The sequence below is a fragment of the Myotis davidii genome, unplaced genomic scaffold (genome assembly GCF_000327345.1).
Source record: "Myotis davidii unplaced genomic scaffold, ASM32734v1 scaffold192, whole genome shotgun sequence".
Taxonomy (NCBI): domain Eukaryota; kingdom Metazoa; phylum Chordata; class Mammalia; order Chiroptera; family Vespertilionidae; genus Myotis; species Myotis davidii.
This window is the reverse complement of record NW_006284346.1, coordinates 1,322,053-1,328,529: the sequence shown is the minus strand read 5'-3', so window position 1 is coordinate 1,328,529 and position 6,477 is coordinate 1,322,053. Positions and strand designations below refer to the sequence as shown.

Here is a 6,477-nt window from a genome sequence, read left to right as displayed (position 1 = left end):
CCCCAGTGTCTTATGTCCATTGGTTAGGCTTATTTTTACGGAGAGGGATAGAGAGTTAGAAACATCGATGAGAGAGAAACATCGATCAGCTTCCTCCTGCACGCCCCCTACTGGGGATGTGCCCGCAACCAAGGTACATGCCCTTGACCGGAATCGAACCTGGGACCCTTCAGTCTGCAGGCCGACGCTCTATCCACTGAGCCAAACCGGTTCAGCGAATGTGACTTTTATAAAAATTGTCTTTGAATTGCTGTCTCCATGTAGTGTTACTCCTTCAGTTCTACTTACACACTATCTGTGATAGAGTGTCTGCAAAATTGCTAGCAAAATTCCCCTCCTTGACTCTAAGCTGTGCCTGGTGCTCTGCCATACTGACTCTGAGTTTGACCATGTGACCTTCTTTGGCCAATGAGACAATAGCAAATGTGCCTCAGCAGACACTTGAGAAGTATTTGCTTTTTGGGAGTTGTCCACCTTTGCTGTTGGGGACCCTCTCTGCTCTCACAGGAAAAAGACCACTAGCCCGATAGAGACACATAGTTCAGTGGATTCATCTGACTACCAGCACCAACCACCAGAGTTAGGCCAGTCTACACCAATAGACACATACAGCTGATTGAAGCCGTGGGAGTGAGCCTAGGCAAGAAGAGCAGAATTGCCCAACTGAGTGCAGTCCAAATGGCCAACTCACTCAAATTTTGAGCTAATAAATTATTGCTGTTTTAAGCCACTACATTTTGGGGTGGTTTGTTACATAGCAACTCTGGGACAGGATTGGCCCTTCAGAGTTATCTGCCACTGAGGCAACGGGACTTTCTAAGCCCACTTCTTTGACGTATATTGCTATCTTTGGGTTATTAGTTCCTTTCATTGATATAACAGTTCATGCTTTCCTAAGGCTTTTCACAACTGTATCTCATTTGAACCTGTATCACTCTCTGAATCAGGTGGGGCACCTAGACAAATTGTCCAAGGCCATCTGCTGAAATACTTGGTTTGGATCATTCTTGCTACCTTTGATCTACTTACTCAGAATAAGTATCAATCTAGCGATGTCATTGTAGGAATCCATTCTGAATTAATGCTCACATACATGCAGCATTGTTCATTGTAGGAAAAAATTACAGTCACTTTGAGGGCTCCTCCATAGGAGAAGGGCTAAGTAATTTATGAAACACCCATTTGATGGAATGTACTGATCTGAAGAGAGCTCCAAAATGCATTTTTAAGTGAAAAAGCAAGTTTCAGAACAACAAGTAAGGCATGGTCTCATATATGTAAAACAAAAGCCAAACCCTACATATGTGTAGGAAGGTATTGACAAGAACTGTAAGAACACACTTTAACCGGTTAACTGCCATGCGTCCAAAACGGAAACCATCCCCACATGCCATGATGTTTTGAATTTAATTAAAAAAATCAATTTGCAATGAATATTATAAAAATAAACACGATACTCACAATTTGGGTGTTCTTGAATATTTTCAGCTGAAAATTCTCACGAAAAGTGATTTTAAAGTTGGTCAGGGCTGCCACTTAGGGAAAACATTTTTATTTTTTTATAGACGCGCGTGGCGTGTGGGGAAGGTCCGCCGCTTGTGTCTACAGACGCTTATGGCGTCACTACACATAGTGGCTGACAATTAGGAGGGGAGTGAGAAGGAGAAGGAACGTTGGAGGTGCTTCATATTTTACTCTGTATAGTTATGTGTTTCCCAAACCTTTTGTAATGGTGTCTCTATGTATTTGCTACATACAGAATAAAAACAAACAGGATAAAAGCCAAAGCATCCCTTAAGGGATCCGTTGAATTGAGATGAAGTTTCTCCAGGTCTTTCAATGTTTCATTGTGCATCTCTCATGAGTTCAACCTATTCCCATTCAGTTTAAAGCAAAGGTTCTTGAATGGAAGGTCCTATAAAACATCTATTCCCCCATCCCTTCTAAATGTTTACTACATACATAGATAGATGTAGCAAATGAGGCACAAGAGTTTGAGTTGGGGGTCTTTGCTTACAAAGAGTGTACAATTAGGAAGGTAAAAAAAAAATATTAATATACTCTAGCTGGTTTGGCTCAGTGGATAGAGTGTTGGCCTGTGGACCGAAGGGTCCCAGGTTTGATTCCAGTCAAGGGCACATGCCTCAGTTGCAGACTCCTCTCCCGCCTGGGCCCTGGTTGGGGCACGTGAAGGAGGCAACCAATTGATGTGTTTCTCTCACATCGATGTTTCTCTCTGTCTTTCCCTCTCTCTTCCACTCTCTCTAAAAATCAATGGAAAAATATCCTTGGGTGAAGATTAAAAAAAAAAGTAATATTACTATATTCACTGGAGGTCTTAGCGCTGAAACTTTTCCTGTCTTCTCCTGTGTAAAATGTGGAAGTTGGACTAGATGATCTCCCCAGTGCCTCTAGTGGAGCTATCATACGATTCTGTGATTTTGTTTGAGGCTGTTCAAGATTAAGAAACAAAAAGAAAAAAAGAAAAAAGATTAAGAAACAAAAGCCATGAAGGGTCAGGGTTGGTATTAGACTCCAAGCCACAGGGACCCAGGAAAGAATTCAACACCCCTTTGGATCACTTGGAAAATATCTCTGACACATGTATTCTCTTTGAATATAAGATTAAGAAAGGTAGCTGGAAACTTGCATTTTTATATAATCCTCAGCTTACAAGCAGGGAGTGTCAATGGAGAAAGGAAAGGAACAGAAAACCCATCAGCGAACTCTGGGAAGCTTACTCACAATGAACTCTCAACCCTTGGCTCAACAGGCAAACAAACACTTAAGAGAAACTCAGAACCAGTTTCAATCAAGGTCAATGGTGGAGAAGGATTTTTGCCCACTCAGTGGGGATAAAAGCTTTTGGACAAGTGCTCAGGGCTTATAGACGAAAGAAAGGCAACAGTGGGACCTGTGTTGGGGAATAGTTAAAAGCAGAGGCATGAAGTAAACAGCTTTTCTACAAGGCACTTGATGTTGAAAAGCCGCTCTGAGCAAACCCTGCTTTTCACGTTCAAGTCACTGGGGCAGGAAGCTTTAGGAAACGAACAGGACCAATAAATGTAAGCGTTGAACGACAGCTCCCTTCATATATATTGTTCTTAAACCATGATGTTTTAATCTACAAGAGATATGTTAAACAAACAAAAAATAATGTACCCCTTCCCTATTATGAAGTAGCACAAAACATGAAGAAATGTCTTTGGAAGAGGCAGGACTGCAAAAGAGTTAAGGTCTGGAATCAGGCAGGCCTGTTGTGTATCTTTGGGCATATAACTTAACCTCTCCCAGCCTCAGTTTTCTCATCTGTAAAATGGAGATAATAATGGTAGCAACCTTGTCAGATTGCCATGAGGATTAAAGGTAATTTAAGTGTTTAGCACCAAACCCGGAGTGTTGTAAGTAAACTCTGAGTGAATGGTAGACATTATGACCATTATTATTTATCATTTTTATTTTGAAGACTGCTTTGGTGTAGAAACACAAGACAATTCTGCTGTGGTAATGGAAGAGGGTTGTTTTTGGTTACTTTCCTCTGGGGCTTTGGGAGTCTAAGATGTAGTTAGAAAATCACCCTAGGAAGGACTAACTCATGCGGGCTCTTTCCTGTGCCTGGGTTTCCTGTAAGTACAGCCAGCCTCCAGGCCTTTGTTTAAGCACCGTTTCCTTCAGGGCCCCTCAGGCCAAATAAGTTTTTGTTTTTTTTTTACCTTCATAGCCATTTCACAGTTGTAGTGAGGGGTTACTTGTGTCATAATTTGTTGAAGATATAAACAGTATAATTTTTTAAAAGTTAAAATCACGGCTGTCATCCAAATGTTTAGTGAGCACATATCAAAGATTTATCAGTTAGATAAATTAGAAGAATGAATGGGCTGATTCGCAAAACATTCGTCAGGTGGGAAAGGCACGCTGAAGCAAGTTTGCTGCCTTGCAGACAAAATCGGTTAATGCCGTACAGAGCAGTGAAACTCTAACCTGTGTGCTTATCATTTGGCCTAGGCCAAGGTCATTTGCATCTGTGCTAGACAAAAGTCTATGCTTGCAAGTTAACAAGTAACTTCACAGAGCCTTGGTCTTAATCAGTAATAAAAAGATCAAGCAAAAAAAAAGAAAAAAAGAAAAAGAAAAAAAGACATTCTGCCAGAGGATGAAATAGTCCCTGGGGAAGAGGTAGGGGCTCTGAAAGCTTTGCTATGACTTTGAAATGACACGCAGTCACCTTTATCCTTTATTTCCAACATTTGGTTATTTTTCTTAACAAGTGTCCACTTCCTCCAGTGGAAGGTAAGCTCCGTGATGTTGGGGACCGTGTGGTCTTGTACGGCCAGCCTCGCACAGGGCCTGCCTGACTGTCTGAACCGAGCCGTCTGGGCTTGGGTGGGGCCTGTGATGTCATTGTTGCGATGTCTCCTTGGCGATGCCCTCTGGGGTGTGCCTTGCCCCCCTTACTGAAGCCAATCCCCCTGGTGGAGTTGGTCCTCTAAACTCACATCTTGCGTCCTAGATTTTATTTTGGATTTTTGTATGTAAGTTTAAAAGCAGGATCAAGCTATCATTTAATTGTTTTTTCTGGATGCCTTTAGGTTTTATGATCAAAACCACATTTCCTTCATAAAAACAAATTGAGTACATACTGTTTTCTGTATTTTGGAAAAGTTTTGGTAACAATAAGGGCGTAAATTGTGGTTTGGAAATTTAACAAATAGTACTTTAGTACTATTTTATTTAGTGTTATTTTGTTTAGTACTGTTTTGTTAGCACTATTTGTTATTTTGGGGCATACATTTTTTATAACTGTTCCTACTTCTGTGATTAATCTGTTGGTCTATTTATGGTCTCTATTTGTGATGGCTCAGTTTATTATTTCACACTTCAACAGCTATTTATAGAGCATTGATAATGATAATTATTAATGTGTAGTTTAGAATATTATCCTTACTTTAAAATAGTTGTTTATGTTTACTGCCAAATCTTTTCTCACCCCACATTTAACTATTTTTAATAAATTTTCAAATTTTTTTTTTTGGTTAATTGGGATTTCATTTTATTTTTTGTTCCTTATTGATATAGAAATATGTGTTCTTTTAAGCATCACTTGGGGAGCACTCTATCAATTTTAACATGGAAATATCATTTCAAAATATTCTTTTATTAGGGAATATTTTTCTTAAGGAAATATTTTTTAATGATATCAATTAAACTACTTTTTATTTTGTATTAAGCAGCAAAAAATACTTTTCAAGTCACATAATCATCTCTCATATCTGAACATTCTACATGTTTAGAATGTGCAGTGCTCAGCTATATGAGAATAAGTGCTTTCCATAGCTATTTACATGATATGAATCAGTTTACATAATATGGAATAGATCATATACATACATTTAAAAATACCACGAATGATTCTTGAAAAAATACATACGGGCTCATCCCTTTGTAACAAAATTCAACATGACAATATGTTTGAATTTTGATGTGGGATGTATTTATTTATTTATTTACTTATTTATTTATTTATTTGATGTGGGATGTATTTAAACACAACATTTTAAAATATAATGTAGAACTTTTAAATTCTGCATGCATTTAAAAAATCCTGGCTTATGGAGATATGATTTATATAAAATAGAATTTACCCCTTTTAACCATAGAGTTTAATGAGCTTTGAAAAATCTATACAATTATATGACAACCTACCACAGTTAAGATATACAGGGTGTCCCCCCAAAATGTATATATACTTTGAATAATTATAAAGGTAGTATTTATTAAAATTTAATTTTCAAAATGTAATAGTATCAGCTGTTAAAGTGTATATACATTTTTGGGGGACACCCTGTATAGAGTTGAGGGTATTTTTTATCTCTTTCCTGAAATGGCTTTACCATTTGCATTCCCATCATCAGTGCATGGAGAGTTCCATTTGCTCTGCATTTGCTCAGCAGATGTATTGTGTTTTTATTTTATTCACTCTAATAAATATGTCATGGTAGCTTTTTTGTGATTTAATTTGCATTTCCCTAATGCCTAATAATGTAGAATATTTTTGCCTATGCCTATTTGCCTTCTTCATTTTCTTTTTGGTAAAGTGTCTAATTTCTTCATAAAAAAGGTAATTTTGTTTCTTACTGCTGATTTTTGAGAGTTCTTAATATATCTTAACAAAATCCTTTGTTGGACATGTGATTTATCAATATTTTCTTCCAGTGTAAAGTTTGTCTGATCCTTGCCATTTTCACACTGTTCCTAGTTTCTTTTGCCCACAAGAATTTTAAGTTTTTATACAGACAAATTTATCAGTTGGTTTTTTTTTATTTTTTTATTTTTTTTTAGCAGGCTTAATTCACTTTATTTTTCTTGTATAAAATTATGTGGTGGCCACAGCTGGAGCCTGGGTCCTCTGCACAGAAACTCTGGTGTGGGTCTTTACAAGATGGTCAGTGAATTCCTGATAGGGAGACTTGGTGCAGC

At 37.9% G+C, this 6,477-nt stretch overlaps 1 pseudogene; it reads right to left on the bottom strand.

The window, feature by feature from the left end:
• LOC107184761 overlaps positions 1-6,477 on the bottom strand; it is a 15,927-nt pseudogene that overhangs the window by 8,898 nt on the left and 552 nt on the right.